At 39.3% G+C, this 18,680-nt stretch overlaps 1 pseudogene; it reads right to left on the bottom strand.

Annotated features, from left to right (window-relative positions):
* Nucleotides 1-2,620: 2,620 nt before the first annotated feature.
* LOC110595949 overlaps nt 2,621-18,680 on the bottom strand; it is a 45,239-nt pseudogene continuing 29,179 nt past the window's right edge.

Below are 18,680 nucleotides of genomic sequence, written 5' to 3' on the forward strand. Positions count from 1 at the left end.
GTACTCGTCCTTGAGATTTTACTCCCCAGGCATTTGTATCTACAAAGAGTTGTTTGTAGTTTGTTTTGTTTTGCTTTTGCATTCTGTACAATATGCTGAAGAAAACTAATGGGACCAATGAAATGCTAAGCCTACGGGAACGTGCCCATTAATTAAGATCATCATAATTTTGGCACCCAGATTCCCGCCAGGCCTAGTACCTTTTCTATTCTCTTCTCTTTCCACATTTCTCACCTTCTTGTACTTAACTCGTACCAATGAGCATATGGGTCACAGAATTTCCCAAGTTTCCCCATCCTCCATGTCTTCATCACACCTAGAACATCTTTCCTGTCCCAGTTTCCTGAATAACTAACTCTTCTTTGTGTTTCAAGACACTAAGCATCTTCTGTTCTTGAAAACATCTGACATCCATTTCTGCTTCTTGACTGAAGGGGGGGCTCCTCCTTTACTTTCTGTCTCTGCCTGTCTGTGTCTAAAGGACTTACCTCTATAGTTTTAGTACCTTTATCAGTGACTGTCATTATTACTGATATATTCATCTATGGCAAGAGCAAGTGGTGTGGTCCCAATGCTGGGAAGCAAGTCTTTTTATTTTGGTATTCCTAACACCCAACATTGAGCCTGATACCGTAAGGTACACAGTAAATGTCGAATGACTGACTAAATAAATGAATCCTCTGTGATAACCCATTAATATTTAGAGGTCAAGCCGGGCTTGGTGGCTTAGCCTGTAATCCCATGCTTTGGGAGGCTGAGGTGAGTGGATTGTCTGAGCCTGCAGGTTCGAGACCCGCCTGGGCAACTTGGCGAGACCTCATCTCTACAATAAATCAAAAAATTAGCCAAGCGTGGTAGTGTGCCTGTAGTTCTAGCTACTTGGAAGGCTGAGGTGGAAGAATCAATATATCTCATAAGTGACCTCTAAAGATAAATACGTAGAATAGAAATTATTTTAAAATGTACTGATTTCTAAATATTTTGTGACTGGGTCTATCTATCTACTACCTACAGTGATTTTACTCACTATTTTGTGGAATACACAAAAAGAATTATTATTTTTTAAATGTATAAAATGAAAGCAGGGAATTTGCTGTGAGACACACTTTTCTGTTGTCTAAAAGAAAACATGTCCAAGCATAAGTACTAATTCATTCAGTTTCTCATTCACTCAGTTCACAAATGTATTGAAAACTGGTCTATACCCGGCATGGGGCTAGTTGCTGGGGAAACTGTGTCGTGCTAGAGAGACATGGTCCTTCTCCCCCATTCCATAACTTTTACACAAACAATCAAATGGAGGTAAGTGCTTGGAAGGAAACTGGGAGACTCTAATAAAGGATGTTCTGTCCTTCTCAGAGAGAGTCAAAGAGGCTTTCTAGAATCAGTAACAGTTAAATGGAGGGTTGACTATTGAGAGATTCAGGCAGGAGCGGGGAGAAGGAGCCCTAAGAGAAGAGGGACACGTTATGACTTTACAGCAGGAAGCAGCCTGAGAGAGATCAAGGTGGCTTTCCGAACATTGCCTCTGCTGAAATCCAAACCCAAAGGAAAGACAGCCAATTCATTTATTTTAGAATGGCTTCCTGATTTCCATTAGTTTCCTGGCCTGCTTCTCATTGGATAAACTACCTATATGCCATTGGGTATCATTGAATTTATTTGGAGCTCTGGGCATTTATAGAAAATCTGCATTTAGTATTGTCTGATCAAATAGAGAAATTGCCTTTATATGCTAAACAGGAGAAGAAAAAATTCTATAATCCAGTCAAGAAATCTAGTCTGCTGACTTCTGCTTGGTTAATCTGTGAAGCCAGTCATATGTATATGTTGGGCTGCATTCAGAAAAAGCGGTAACCAGGGAGCTGGCTGTACATCCAGGAGAGAGGATATTGCTGAAAGAGCCAAGTAACAGAAAGAGCATTGGATTTCAAGTTACATCAAAATTCTAGCCTCTGTTTCAACAGTGGTCAGGAAGCAACTTCTACCCAATTTTCTATTTCTTCAGAAAACATGAGGTTGTGTGACAGGGCTCCTCTGGATCTCTTCTTTTTCTAAATATACATGGATTATCCCTCAACACTGACAGGAAGTGAGTCTGTCTTCACAGTGAGAATTGATTCGATCCTCTCAGGTGCTTGAAGACCAACTGTAGCCTCCGAGAAAAAACAACCAATCGAATTTCCTCAGGGTTGAATTTGCACTCATGGGAGTTTCTTCCGTGCTACTCTTCTGATAGAGAACTTCCTTTCATTTGAGGTACTTGGTCAAAAATCATGCTCTAAAGAGATGAAGTACTATGACAATGGGGGAGTTATTGTTCAAATAATTCTGAGACTTAACTGTAGCTAATTAGCAGAACTCCTGAAAGAGTGGTATAGATTCTGTCTTCCTTAATTGCGGACATTTATTTTCTGTAATTGAAAGCCCAGTGTACATTAGTCTTGTAGTAGCAATATTACACTCCAGGTGCATATGGAACTTGGACTTCTCAAAGACCCTGAACTAGAAGATCTCATTGCAGGACATGACCGCTAACGCTACTTCAAGCTTCCTTTTTTTTTTTTTTTTTTTTTTTTAGTCCACTGAAGTTTTTTATTTGTACATATGCATTACATCCCTAGAAAAAGAATTCCAGGATTTTCCCTCCTGTGTGTTTCCCTCTTGCTTCTTCGTGGTCCATGATGCCAGCGGAGGTTGTCAGTACAATGAAACCAAACTGGTGGGATTATTCTGCCACTTTTCTAGATCTTCGAGTTGCACATCAGATCTGGGGCTGACCATGCCAGACTTGTTTAACCTGCCTGTGAGGTTCACAACAATTTTTCCAGCTCTGTGACCATCCATGATTTCAAATTCGCCAATGGAACCATGCTTCATCATCACAGTTAGAAACCGAACGATGACTCTGGAGTACAACCTGATAAGAACCTGGCTTCTGTCTCTCTTTTCAGCATTGTTGATGCTCTTGAGAGCATCAGCCAGGACATTCACACGCAACGTGGCGGCAAGGAAAGATGGCAGAAAGAGAATGCTTCCTTTTTATAGTTGGCTCATTTTTTTTTCTGAGGATGTTGAAGTCTTTGGGTCTTTGATTAGCTCATCCAATATACAAAAGATCTCTTCTAGCATTTTGCCATATGCACATAGAGCATGCCCAGTTTTTTTCTTGGTTCCAGACCTCCAATTAATATCCCTAACCTATGGCATCAATGTGAGCTAACCTCTGAAATGCAGTCCTCAGGGCTGTACATTTCCTTAGGTTAACAGAGCCTATGTCTGCTGGCTGCTACCCAAATAACTCAGTCTTAAAATTCTGCTGTATTGATTCCCTCTAGCTCTTCCCAGTTTAGTACCTCACTCTCCTACCTCTGTAATTCACCAGCACAATGCTTAATACAGCCCCTTAATAAAGGATTGCATTGAGTAGGCTATTTTTTTTTTTGAGTTGGTGTCTCACTCTGTCGCCCAGACTGGAGTGCAGTGGCCGCTCCCGGCCACCGCAACCTTGCCTGCTGGGCTCCGGCTATCCTTCCACCTCGGCCTTCCAAGTAGCTGGAATTATAGGCATGCGCTACCACGCCTGGCTGTTTTTTTGATTTATTGTAGAGATGAGTTCTCGCTGCCCAGGTGGGTCTCGAACCCGCGGGCTCAGGCAATCCACTCACCTCAGCCTCCCAAAGGCACGGGATTACAGGCTGAGCCACCAAGCCCAGCTTGAGTAGGTTTTTTACCTGCCTTCCAGTTAGTATACAATAACTATGAAAAACTGGTAACTTCGTCTGATCATCAAAACATTTTGAGCCTTGAAGAAGACCACTTTTTTATAGCCTGTGAACAAAAAGATAATTGCAAGGTGAAAATTCTATAGTAGAGGATCTATTGGTTTTGACTAATTCTACCAACCCTGTTCTGTATGTGTATTAGCAAGTCATTCATACTTACCAAACCTCTCTTTCTTCAGTTAAAAGAAAGTAATACAAAATATTGACATCAGGCCGCGATTAAGGATTATAATAAGCAGTTATCTTTTCGACTGCAGCCCCCCTTTTTTCTTCTTTTAGCTCTTTTCCTTTATTTCTATTTTTTTGTCTTCTATTTTTACTCTTTGTCTTGTCATTTCATTTTTATTGTACTGCTTTATTCTCTCTTTGTTATCTTTGGTAAATATAAGATATACCCCTTCTTCCGTATATTGCTTGGGAGATGACCCCTACATGGTAATATCATGAAGAGACATCCGATCACATTGCCCTGACTTCTTTCAGGGGTTGGCTGGGGACCCAAGCTAGGTCTGTTAGTTACTTTCTCTTTCAACGAACATTGAAATCCCTGTATGGATTTAGACCATCCATGGCAGCCTGCTGAAGCAGTTATTAAATTCTTCCAGCTAGATCCCTAGACCTACTCTGGTGCTCTTCCCTCTTGATCCTGATTTTTTAGCTTTTCTTTTATTTCAGCAAGCTACCCCATCTTCCTAACAAAACTTTAAAAAAAAAAATTATGTTTATATAACTCACCTCTGAAAATCTTCTTTCTTTTTCTCTCTAGGAGTATATTCCCTCCCCCAGCTGCAGCTACTCAACCCCAGTGCAAACTAGAAAGTATCTACTCAGGGACATGTTGTACAGAAAAAAAAGTGAATGTCAAATGGCATTTGCAAACCTTCAGTTAGTGGTGGTCCAGCACAATGTTGCCTGGGTGCATCTCTTTTCAAGCACAAAAGTGGGCTCTAGCTGCTAGAGCATATTTGGGGGGGGTTCAGCTCCTTAATAAGTACTCTTCTCAGAGGTAAGGCATCAGAGAAGGGGTTCTCCTGGCTCAGGGTGTGTGAAAGTCTGTTACTTGACTTCTCTATTATCCAGAGTCACTTTTTCACAGAGGATTACTTTTAAGGTCCTGACCTTCCTTTTTCCAGAGGTATTAGTTACCACACCCATCTTCTACTGAAGCTTCATTCTGTGGATTCTGTTCCTCTACTTTCTACACACACACACACACACACACACACACGCACACACACACACATACACACACACACACACACCTCTAACAAATCCTAGGAAAATGCCAGGATTTTGGGATTATGGAAGTCCTCACTGAAATTCAAACTTTAGCTCATGGCAATAATATTTCTCTATGGGGATACACACAGTCCCCATCTAACTTTAACATCTATCTGTATGCAAGACCGACTATCTCAGAATAAAGCAGCATTGATTTCAGTCCATTTTATTTTTAATTTCACTGAGATGCATTATATACCTATATATTTGTAAGGGTTTGCAATGTAAACTTGTAATAGATCATTTAAACGGATTGTAAACATAAAGAACAGGCTGATTTGGAAAACTTTCCTTTACCAACTCAAGAGTTCTTCATCTCCCATCTCTAATTTAAGGGGAATAACATTTTCTGGCACAGAAGAATGAAATGGCATCTTTTGGTTGGTAACAAGCATGTAAAAAAACTTATGTTAGCCTATTGCACATAAGCAATAATACGACTGCTGTATGAACTCATTGGCTGAAATGGTCTAGGAAAAACAAACAATAAATATATCATGGTGATGGCATTACCATCACATCAGGATCTTATTTATTTGGGAAAACCATTAACAGTTCTGTGCTTAGGACACAAGTTCAAAAGAATTTGCCTAGAAAAGACCCAGGGCTTTAAATATTCCCTCTGAAACTGCTGGAGCAGATTGCAACAGTCATTTGTCTGTTTCTTAGTTGGGAGTATTTGTTGCACTGTAATTGCAGGGAGAAAAAGCTTGTAATCCATGTGGCTCATTCCACCAGTCACTGGTGGGTATATTTCTCTCCAGGGAACAAATCACTATTTTTTTCATCTTGGAAAAGCTTACAGTGTGATGGGCTATAACCCCTAATAGATACAATACATCTTCTCTGAAGAACTTACAAGAGAAATCAATGGTTTGCTTTATACGCATTGTCTCCCCAAATTCCCTCATACGTTTGCCTTGCCTGTTGGGTAACTTAAGAATAACCACACTTCATAATAAAATGTTGTCTCATAAGCATGGAGTTTGGGCTAGAAACTTAGATGGGGTCTTGCTTATTTATAGCATTAATTGTAATCCTAGCTCAAAGAAGCTGGAAGAACAGCAAAAAAAGGAAGGGGAAAAAAAGTCAATAAATCTGATAAAGCACACATCCACACACAATGTTACACTGTAAAAGGTACAGGGGAATCATTGAATTTGTTCTCAAGGAGTGGAGTATAGACAAATGAGATAGAGGTGCAGTGATACTGAACGAAGACCTTTATAATAGTTCAAACTCCCCAGTGATGGAAAGGGATGTTTTACAACAGTCTAAGTTCTTTCTCAAAAGAAAAAAGCTTGGAGGAAGACAAATACTCCTGAACTTGAGATGGAAGGAACAAGTGTGAGTGTGGAGTCAGCATTTAGTAGCTGTGTGGACCTGAATGAATGACTTAGCCTCTTTGAGCCTGTATCGTCTTCTACAAGATGCTCTTGATCATTAACAACAGGATTTTGATGATCACATGAGCTTGGATGTGCAAAATGTCTAACATAATGCCTCAGACATATTTGGTATTCAATAATTTCAATTTTGTGTTTTGCAGCAAGACTGAATGCCTAGGTACTGCTCAGGATACAGCCAATTAGCACTAAACATCTGTTCCCACCGTCTCTTCCTGTGGACGCCGATGCTGCTGAGCACGGAAGGTTGAATAATCTGCTTTTTCTAGAGTCACATGGAGCTCAAGCTCTGAACTCAAGTGAAATTTCACTTGCTTGATGCACTCACGCAAGTTTTGGAAGGCAGAATTGCAATGGGGGGCGTATTTCTACAGCTGTGGAATATTTCTGGCAGGCCAGCAAGATTGTGGAGGAATCGGTGTTCATTCTCCAATTTTATGGTGTTGAGAAGCAGCATCCCCGGTGATGGTGATGGTGAGGGAAGGACCTTGAGGTCATGTCCATGCAGAGGTGTTAGAACTGGCAGCTGCTACCTGATTGTGGCTTTCTGTATTTATTGACTCAGGGTCTCACTCTATCACCCAGGTTGATCCTTCCACTTCAGCCGCCTAAGTAGTTGGGACTACGGGTGCGTGCCACCATGCCTGGATAAGTTTTTTGATTTTTCGCAGAGACATGGTCTCGTTATGTTGCCAGGCTAGTCTTGAACTCCTAGACTCAAGCCATCTTCTCACCACGGCCTCCTAAAGTGCGAGAGTTACAAGTATAAGTCACCATGCCTAGTCGCCTCTATTGATCAGGGCCATGGCAGTTTTTCTTGAATTCCATTGCAGTGGGCTCCTCTCCGCACTCCGCTTCTTCACAGTTGAGTCTGCTCCTCAGGTCTTCCCAACAGGTTTATAAGCATCCATTTCCTTGTTCATTTTAAGAAGAATGAAATTATCTGTAGTTTAAAAATAGGGGAATTTAAGAATAGAATGTTAGCATTTGGAGAATTTTCTTGATTAGCCCGAAGGAAATATTTGAGGTAAATGCAAAGTTGTAATTATTTTGTTTCATAGACAAAACTACAAAATTGAGATAAATTTACAAAGTGTGCTACAAAGTGACTAATTTACAATAATAATTTATTTAAACAAAGTATTTATGTAATAAGTACTATTGGGGAAATTGTTAAAAAAATAAGAAGTTAATCTTGGGATAAAGAAAAATTAAGGAGAGCTGTTGTATAAAATGTGGTGAAAAAAGTTGTGTCACTTCTGAATAGAGAACCAGCCACTGGGTAGGGGTTAAAAGAGGCTGATTTGGTTCAACGTGAGAAAAACTTTCTAATGCCCTGCAGTGTAAAGGCTGCCTTTGAAAGAGATATTACTTAGTTAGTGAACAAGCAGCCATTTTGCAGAGATAAATTGCAAAAGATTTTTAAATAGGGAGTTGAATTAGGGAAAACTTCATGGTCTCTTCCAATTTTAATATCCCATAATTCTATGATCATTTGTATTGTAAACTTACTTTTTTCATTTAAAACTAATATGTGAAAACAACTTAAAACGAAACTTTTCAGAAACATAACAATCATATAAATTGAACCGTAGAGTAACATATATGTGTGTATATTATGCATTCATATTTGTGTACATATCTATTCCTATATAAGCATGCACTTAGTAGATTATAAAAACAATGTGCATGCTTATAAAGGAATAGATATGTACACATATATGAATGTATAATATACATAAATATATATACTCACGATAAACATAAATGATATGTGCAAGTTTATTAGTCAGTCATCCAGCCATTCATTTATGCTCCTTTTTAATCATGTGACTAATATGCTAGATCTGTGTTATTTGGAATACCTTAAACTGTCCATTATACTGAAATAAAGGTACAGAAAAAATTGGACTAATAAGTCAGAGGAAAAAGTGTTTCATCTAGATGTGTGTTAGAAGGTCTATTAAAAGATAATTCTAAAATAAACTGCTTTTTCTGAAACCTAACATTTTTCTTAATTCGATGACCCCTAAGTATATTTTTAAATTTTCTATTTTTTTAGAGATAGGGTATTGCTATGTTGTCTCAGCTGGTCTTGAACTCCTGGACTCAAGCAATTCTCCCACCTCTGCCTCCCAAAGTCCTAGGGTTACAGGTGTGAGCCACTCCCACTTTGATGTTTATATATTTCTCTGATGCACTGAGCATAAAACAAGAATATGATAGTGTGTTTTGACTGTAAGATAAAATTTGATGGCCTCTAGCTCTTTTTCAAATACGCTTTTTATTAGCCAGGAAAATATAGAATTACTATTTCAGCAGTTCCCTTTATATGAAAAAAAATGCTTAAAAATATAATTTTCAGTTCATTGAGTTCTAACTTTCTGACTTGCAGATAGAGCATCCAAAAAACGTTCACCAAGTCCCTTCTATGTGCGTGGCACAATGCCAGGCAGAGGGCAGTGAAGTCACAGATATGGTTAATATGCATTTTGATTTCTTCCTGACTAATTCACTGGCTGGATGGATGAGATTATGGATTGATAAATGGTTTTAGAATTCTAATTGGCTACTTAGATATGCCATTCTTCATATTCTAGTATGAACTTGGATTTCAGTGCTGTGTATATAAACGCTGATTCTGACGATACTTAACTGTGATTTGGGCCAAACTTTCGGTGCTTCTGGTTTCTTAACGGCAAATAGGTGTTATAAGACCAACCTCAAAAGACAGTTGTGAAAATTAAGTAACATGTGAAAGTGTTTAGAAATTTGGGTTTATTTTATGTCTATCAAATATATGTGAATTAGATATGGGAAAGAAGGGGGACTTAAAAAATGTTTTTCATAGCTTGACTGTCTAAAACAGAGGCCACCCCCTTTGGTAAACAGAAGACTTAGCTTTAATACTCATTTCCTTTATTCCTTGTGGTCACTTCCAACACTTCCCAGCTAAGAATGCTTCATAAATTTTCCTATAGATCATCTTCCATCCAGAGCATGAGTTAACTTATACTACACTCTGCTGTACAATAACAACTCCACACCCAGTAGACAGGTAGGAATTAAGAACTGGTCTTGCAGTGGTGTGCCTTGTATCTGAGATCTTACCATATCCAATAATCTGAAAACTAACTTGTGATTGTAGAGTCCAGACCGATTCTCATGGGACCATGAAACCCCTTCCACCTGTCTGAATGTGTCACTGCAGGAGATCTCTAACTATCAACACTTGCCCAGACTTACTCCTCCAAATGGTATGCCTTTTGAATGTCATGATTTGAATGGTCAGCCATTTTCCTCAGGTATAAGAATCACATTGCTTCTCTTGCATTGTCTTCACTACGTTGAGGGTCTTGAGTCTTTATTGTGTGTGTGGCTAATATGTTGTAGATTATATGATGGGATCCCTCCAGAGCTACCATATATACTAAAACCCATAAGTGGGAAATAGGAGAGGGCATTAAAAGTCCTATATTGGCTGAGGCGGGAGGATTATTTGAGCCCAGGAGTTTGAGACCAGCCTGGACAGCATAGCAAGACCTTGTCTCCCCACTAAAAATCCTATATCATTGTGCAAACGAACAGTTATTTCATCTGAATGTGTGTGCTTTCTCTATCTAGCACAGAAAGCTGATAGTGGGGGCAAATAAGTGTGAGTTCACTTTGCAGTGACATAAATCACGTTTAGAACATTCTTAGATTCTGGGAGGTTCTAGAAAACTACAGATCATTTACTCCCTGTAATTACATTTCATCATATTTACTTTTGGGTTGTCTGTTAATAGAGTCTCTTGATCTGCTTAACTGCCTCTTCTGTAATCAAACAGTTGAAGGAAGCATATGGATAATATTGTGTTAATGATATAGTTTAAAAATCTAGGATGCTTAAAAGGATATTTTAATCGTCTACTAACTTTGGCCTCAAACAGTTTTGGTTATAATGATGATGCTTTCAAACTTATCATTCCTACGTAGGCTTCATATTTCACCATGCTTACTTTGCAGTCAAGGACTCTTTTTTGGTCATTTTTAATTTTAAAATTGTGGGGTACAGTTAAGGGTTAGGTTTACAGATATGCATCGTTCAGGCACCCTTGTTGATAAGGGGTGTCTCCCCGTCCCCAGATAGATATTGACTACCGTTAGTCCCACCTCCCTTCCCCTCTCTACCCACCCCCCCATAGTTTCCCACCACTGTCAAGGACTGTTAATTAACATTTGCTTTTTGATTTTTTAATAAAGGCCATTCTGACGGGTGCAAGATGGTATCTCATCGCAGTTTTAATTTGCATTTCCCTGATAATTAGTGATGTTGAGCATTTTTCATATGTTTACTGGTCATTTGTATATTTTCTTTTGAGAGATATCTGTTCATGTTGTTTGTTGACTTTTTAATGGGGTTATTTGCTTTTTTTCTTGCTGACTGGCACAGATGTGGTGAAAAGACAATGCTTATATACTGCTGGTGGCAGTATACATTGGTACTATCTCTATGGAAATCGGGATGGAGATTTCTCAAAGTACTAAAAGTAGATCCAACAATCCCCTTACTTGGTATCTATCCAAAGGAATAGAGGTAATTATACAAAACAGAACCCTGCACTTGCGTCACAGTTCACAATCGCAAAGATGTGGAATCAAACTAAATTCCATCAATTGATTAGTGGATAATAAAAATGTGATATATATGAGGGGATCCAAAAAACTCTGGAATTTATTTATAAAAAATTGTGGGCTGGGTGAAGTGGCTCACACCTATAATCCCAGCACTTTGGGAGGTCGAGTTAAGAGGATTGCCTGAGCCCACATGTTCAAGACCAACCTGGGCAACTTGGTGAGACATCTCTCTACAGTAAATCAAAAATTTAGCTGGTCATGGTGGTGTGTGCCTGTATTTCCAGCTACTTGAAGGCTGAGGCAGAACGATCGCCTGAGTCCAGCAGGTTGAGGCTACGGTGGCCGTGAGCAGGCCACTGCACTCCAGCCTGGGCGAAAGAGTAAGACCCTGACTAAAAAAAAGATTTATTTATTCTTACGTATTTAAACTGAATTCTGCTTCAAAGTACTCTCCATTTGATGCAATATACCAGTTGAGCCGCGTTGTCCACCGCTCAAAACTGTTTTTGAAATTGTCAATGTTGATGCCTTTTAGTGCTTCTTTCATTTTTTTGTTTGTTTGTTTGCTTCATCTCTTCCACATGGCAAAATATTTCCCTTCAAGGATTTTTTTTTTCCACCTGGAGAAACCAAAAAAAAAAAGTAGCTCAGGGTGAGATCAGCTGAATGGGGAGAGTGGGACACAGGAATCAGGCTGTTTGGGGTCAAAACCACTGAACACTCACCACCGTGTGGGTGGGTGCGCTTATAAATCATCAATCATGAAATGGGCAAACGTGTTGAAAGAGTCTAAAAAATAACAATAATTCACTGAAGCCGAACTCAGCCTATCACCACAACACTAGCTGTCCGCTGATGCTGATTGACTGCTAGAACACTTACCTAGCGGAGGCAGCCTATACTACAAAGGTGCGGCTTCCCAAAGTTATCTCTGAGGGTTTTTTTTGCATCCCTCATATGCCAGGAAATACTATTCAGCCTCAGAAAAGAAGGAAGTAGCCGGGCTCGGGGGCTCAGCCTGTCATCCCGCGCCTTTGGGAGGCTGAGGTGAGTGGATGGCCTGAGCCCGCGGGTTCGAGCCCCGCCTGGGCAGTGAGACCTCATCTCTACAATAAAAATCCAAAAATCAGCCGGGCGTGGTGGCGCAGGCCTGTAATTCCGGCTACTCGGAAGGCTGAGGCGGAAGGATCGCCGGAGCCCAACGGGTCGAGGCTGCGGTGGCCGGGAGCGGCCACTGCACTCCAGTCTGGGCGACAGAGGGAGACTCCAACTCAAAAAAAAAATTAAAGAAGTGGGAGATGGGCAACCGTTTCGAGTCCCCTTCCACTGTGGGAGCTTTCCTGTCCTCTCAATAAATCCTGCTTTCCAAAAAAAAAAAAAATGAAGAAGAAGAAAGAGCTAAACCAAGGGTTTGCAAAGGCATATTTAATGGTATTGAATGGTGTAATGGACACTGGAGACTCAGAAAGAGGAGGGTGGGAAGGGGAAGGAATGAAAAATTACTTGTTGGGTATGGTGTGCACAGGGATGGGGAGATTATACTTAAACTTCAGAATCATTAGCCAAGATACATGCATCCATGTAACCAATATCCATTTGCACTCCCTACAGCTATTGCAATAAAAAAATTTTAAGAACTCTAAGATACGTCCCAGTTTTTATTTTCTCTTCCTCATGTTTAGCCAATAACTCAATAGGTTAACATTTCAAATGGGAGTGATCAGTGGTGACATGACTTTCGTATAGTCATAGACCAAGTCAATGTTTAAAAATATTGTGTGTTTCCCATTCATAGTACAGTTTAAATGTCTGCTTTGTCTATGAGAAGTAGGCTGTGTAAGTCATCTCTGTTGCCTCACATCGGTTTCAAAATCCCAGTGGCTTATAACAGACTTGCATTTTGTTTTGGTTTGTGTTGTTTTTTAAGATGGGGGGATAGGCTCTGTTTTACCCAGCCTGGTTTCAAACTGCTGATCTCAAGCGATCCTTTTGTCTCAGCCTCCTGAGTGATTGGGATTACAGGCTTGTGCCACCATACCCGACAACAAACTTGGTATTTTGAATAAGATTACATGTCAGTATCTCCATGTAATCTGCTCCAACTCTGCTTGCTTGTGCTTCAGCTGTCTTCTCACTTTGGAGTCCTACTTGAGAGAATATCCCATATTTGGTACATGCCATGCTAGTGGCAGAAGGCACAAAGTCAAATAAAGCTGCACAGTCACACTAAAAACTCCAACATGGCATGCACACAGTCTGTTAACATTTAATGGCCAAAGCAAGTCAAACAGTGAAGCTCACTGTCGTCAGTGGAGTGGGAAATACCTTCCTTCTACAAGAGGAGGGAATGTTTGAAAATGGTAAAACAATCTACCACATAGGGCCACATGATACATACATATCTAAAAGTCCCATATAATCTTGCAATTCTTCTGAGGCCTACAGTCTTTCTCTACTGCTTGAATTTGACCAAAAATCTTCTCTATGCCAGGCATTCATCTTCTCAGGTAGTACTGGTCACTCCCATGAGGCAGTAGAGAATAATAGCAACAAAAAAATGGGATTCTAAACTTCTGACCGGAAAATTTGAGTTAAATTCTCATCACTATAAGAACCTAGTTGTTTTACGTGTATAAGTGAATTCACTTCCTCAGGCTTTGGATTCTTGTCCTATAAACTCATGCTCAGAATAAAATGCCTGCTACAAAACTTGTTGTGTGACTCTTCTGAGACATAGCATAGGTGAATAAGCACATGTGTCATCTGCAGAACCCTCTACGTGTACTGATAAGAATATCCGATAAGAGATAGGGGAAAAGAAAGGAGAGAGTCATGTCTAGACCTTAGTCATGTGAATGAGGTGGGGGGAGAATGGGGACAAGGAACAGAACAATATGCAGAACAGGAAAAGGAAAGTTACACATACAGTGAGGTGCTGGGTATGAATGACATAACTACTTCTCTGACTCTATGCACACTGAAAATGAAAATTATGTCCTTACTTTTCTGTTTTAAAATATCTCAAGAGCTTCTTTGGCTTTCTCTTCTTCTTCTGCTTGGACATACAAATGACAAGGCAGATAAGAGATAATTATCTGTATGGTCTTTGGTCCATCACATAATACCTGCAAGCCTCAGTGTTCTTCTGCTAGATGGGTATTTTTATGAAGATAATGACCATAAAATTGCTTTAAAGCCACAAGGCATTGCATGCATGAAATTATTCAGTCATCTGTAAGATAAGAGAATCATTAAGATGATCTTAATTATCTTCTTTTTATCTCGGAAGTTTTATGATTCTGATATTTGTTTAGACTTGAAAAATGCTAAAGACCAAGTAGTTCATGCCCTTTATTTCAAATAAACAAAATAGTCTCAGTACTATGATCTCAGTTCTTATAATGTAGAGCAGAATATTTTGAATTCTTGCCTTTAATGCTTTTTGGGTTTCTTTTAGTATTTGTCTTAGTGCATTTGAGAAATATTTCTGTTGTAATGTTGAGTTGACTTGCTTTATTTCAAAGTTCTACTATCACTCACTATAGTTCTTTTTAGCTTTCAATCTGATTCACATCAATGACTATACATGAACTCCGTGTATGTACATGCACACAGATGCTTGTGCACCCAACTGTCTATTGAAGTCACTTGGAAAACTCAAAAGTAAGTATTGATTCCTGGGCTCTACCTCTAGAAATTTTGATTCATTTGGTCTCAGGTGGATCTCAGGCATAGTTTTTATGCTTGTCTGTTGGTTAACTGTTTTAAACTTGTCAGATGACCCTACTGTGAAGCCAGGCTTAGGGACAAATGCTCTTGAGATAGCAACTTGAAAAAGGCAAATCTCCTGTCCCCAAGAAACTCACAGTGTTTTAGGTCAGACAGGTATGGAAAAAATGACTTCCAGACACCCAGTAATAGAATCATGTTCAAAATGAATTGAATCCCATGTCTCAGAGAAGGCCTCATAAAGGAAGAAAATCTTGAACTGTGTCTCTAACTGGGCATTAAGAATTTTCTAGCAGCCTGACTGAAGTCCCTTCCAGGAAAGAGAAAAAAATAATCAGGCACAAGAGTACAAATTATCACATGTATTTGAAGAATATAAGTAACAGCATATGTTTGAACGTAGAGTCTGAGGTGGGGAAAGTGGCAGGAGAGAAAGAAGGTAAGACTCAGAGCAGGACAGGGCTTGCTCCGGTTTGAACTTTGGACGTTGAAAACACGTCAAAAGGATTTCCACAACGACCAAATCACTTCTAAGAAGCCTCTTTCAATTTAGCATACCCAGTTCTTAATTCCTCATTCCCCCTTTCTTTTCTTTTCTTTTTGTGAGACATGGGATACTCTCTGGTACCCAGGCTGGAGTGCAGTGACATAATTGCAACCTCAGTCTCCTGGACTTGGGTGATCCTCTAACCTCAGCCTTTCAAGTAACTGAAGCTACAGGCTCATGCCACCATGCTCAGCTTTAAAAAAAATTTTTCTTTCTAGAGACAAGGTCTCAGTATATTGCCCAGGTTGGTGTCAAACTCCTGGGCTCAAGCACTCCTCCTGCTCAGCCTCCCTAAGTGCTAGAATTGCAGGCGTGAGTCACTACACCCAGTTTTCATTCTACTTTTTATCCTTCTGCTTTGAATCACACTAATCTGAGTTTATATTACATGCCCATCACACATAAATCTTAGAGACTCCCTGAAGGAAGATCTCATTTGAAAAATGTTCTAACGCAAAAACGTTCTATCTAGGCAAAGATACTGGTCTTGAATTTCCATTGACTTTATCCTTATTTCCATGACTCTAAGATGCCCATGGTTATAAGAAACAATTTTGATTTAATAAAACAATTCTATGGATAAAAATAAGGAAAATAACCACTGTTGCCACATTAAAAATATAGTCCTTATTTGTAGGAAACAGACTAATTGTCAGAGAGATGGAACTTGGGGGAAAAAAATGGAGACCCCGATCATGAAGGCAGATGGTAAGCTCCTCAAAAGCTCAAATGTTATCCTGTTAACAAGGGCAGAGTAAACCTCAAGTTTTTCTTGTAGCAACTCGCGATTTTCACTTTTATTTTACTTTTCATTTTTCTGAGTCTGCATTTATGTTCCCTCTAGAAAAGACCTGAAAATCCAATTTTAAAATTTTATTTAATCAATTATTTAAAAAAAATTTTTAGAGTAATGTGATGCCTGTGAAGATTTACCATGTAAGTAAATTGCATGCCAGCGAGGCTTGGGTTTCTAGCGAGCCCTCTCGCTCCCTGGCAGTGGACTTGGTGCCCAGTGTGTGGTTGTGTGCCATGCTCCCTCCTTCCCTCTCTTCCTCCATTCCCTTTCTCTCTCCCTTCCCTCCTTGCTTCTTCCCTCCTTTAGCAGTATACAATGTCTTTTGCTCCCACCTTTGTCCTCCTCTGTCCAATGATCAGGACCCACTTATGAGTGAGAATATGCGGTTTTTTGTCTCTCCAATAGTTCATTTAGAATGATGGCCACCAGCAGCATTCATGCTGCTGGGAAGGACATGATTTTGTTCTTTATGGCTACATTGTCTTCCATCATGTCAGCATACCACATTTTTAAAAATCCAGTCCACTTTCAATAGATATCTGTGCTGCTTCCATTTTTTTGCTATTAAGAATAGTGCTGCAATGAACATATGTGTGCAGGTGTCTTTCCTGCACACATATGTTCACTGAAGCACTATTTATCTTCCTCTGGGTGTATTTGTGGAAGTGGAATTGCTGGACCATATGGTACCTCAGTTTTTATTTCTTTGAGGAAATGCCACACTGCTTTCTACGATGGTTGGACTAGCTTACATTCCTGCTAACAGTAGAGCAACGTTCCCTTTTCTCCGCAACCTTGCCAACACCTGTTGTTCTTTGATGTATTAATGATAGCCACCTGACCAGTGTGAGGGGGTATTTCATCATAATTTTGATTTGTATTTTCCTGATGATTAGTGAGACTGAGCTTTTTGTTGTTGTTCATGTATTTGCTGGCTGCTTAAAGTTTTCCTTTGAAAAGTGTTTGTTCATGTCATTTGCCCACTTTCCAATGTTTTTTTTTTTTTTTTCTGTCAACTTAAGATGCTGGTGAATTCATTGTTCTACTTGGATAAACCGATATTAGTTACCCATTTTAAGGTCCTCTGATTATTAACCTTAATTCTATTAATAACTTTAAATCTCCTTTGTCACCTAAGGTGGATACTCATAGGTTTTGGGAGTCAGGATAAGGATATCTTAGTGAAAAAAGGCATTGTTTTGCCTGTAATATTTTACCCAATTTATTTCACAAATTTGAAACTGAAATGCACTGAGTTTATGCAATTGATGTTTACGTGATAAAATTTAGAATTTACTCCTAAAATGGCATGATATTGATTTTTCTCAAACTATACTCTTGTTTTCTGTGTGTGTATATCATTTTGATATATATTCCCAACATAATAATAATTTGTATTCAAAAGAAAATGCTTGTTAAATAAAATCTTCCTGTGCATCTTTAAACTTAAAAAAAAGACGTGAAAGTCCTAAATAGTGTCAAAAGGAAAGAGGTAAAGATAATGCTTTTCTTTGGATGAAGTTTTTTTGTTTTATGTAGACCAGCGATCAATAAATCAACTGGAAGTCTAATGCTTATTGACTGCCTCCTATATGCAAGTCAGCATGCAAAATACAAAAAGTTGATGCAAAGTCATCTAGTCATTGAGTCACTCATTCATACTACTTATTGTGAGCAATTATCAGGCACCTGGCACCATGCTCAAGTCTAGGAAGACAAAAATAAATGGAACATCATCCCTAACTTTGGAGTGTCATTAGCAGCCCCATTCTGAGAGCCATATATATAATTTTGAATCTTCTAGTAGACCCGCTAAAAAAGGAAAAGAAACAGTTGAAATTAGTTTTCATAATATATTTTACTTAGCCTACTATGTCCAAAATATTTTCATTTAAACACATCATCAATACAATTCTTGAGATGTTTTGCATTCTTTTTTCCTAAATCTAAGACATCCCTATGCACTTTATACTTTTTTTTTTAAGTTGGAGTCTCACTTGGTCACCCAGACTGATGTGCAGTGGCCGCTCCCGGCCACCGCAGCCTCGACCTGCTGGGCTCCAGCGATCCTTCCGTCTCAGCCTTCCAAGTAGCTGGAATTACAGGCATGTGCTACCACGCCCGGCTGATTTTTTGATTTATTGTAGAGATGAGGTCTCGCTTCCCAGGCGGGTCTCGAACCTGCGGCCTCAGGCAATCCACTCACCTCAGCCTCCCAAAGGCGAGGGATTACAGGCTGAGCCAACGAGCCCGGCACATTTTATACTTTCATTAAACTGAAATGTTTTCTTAGCAAAATAATTAAGTTGTAGTTAGTAGAAATTGCTTACACTGTTTGTGGTTTTAAAATCTAAATTCAGCTTAATCAATATGGAATGTAGGGAGATAAGCAAATGTCATGATTATATTCTTTGATATCTTTTCAACCTAATGGTCTCACCTCTTGCCATCAAACCATAGCTGATATAAGCTCTGTACCCCAAAAATGGGTATTTTTTTGTTGAAAGAGCTTTAAC

This window comes from Carlito syrichta, unplaced genomic scaffold (assembly GCF_000164805.1).
Source record: "Carlito syrichta isolate Samal-C Ts95f unplaced genomic scaffold, Tarsius_syrichta-2.0.1 Scaffold305469, whole genome shotgun sequence".
Classification (NCBI taxonomy): domain Eukaryota; kingdom Metazoa; phylum Chordata; class Mammalia; order Primates; family Tarsiidae; genus Carlito; species Carlito syrichta.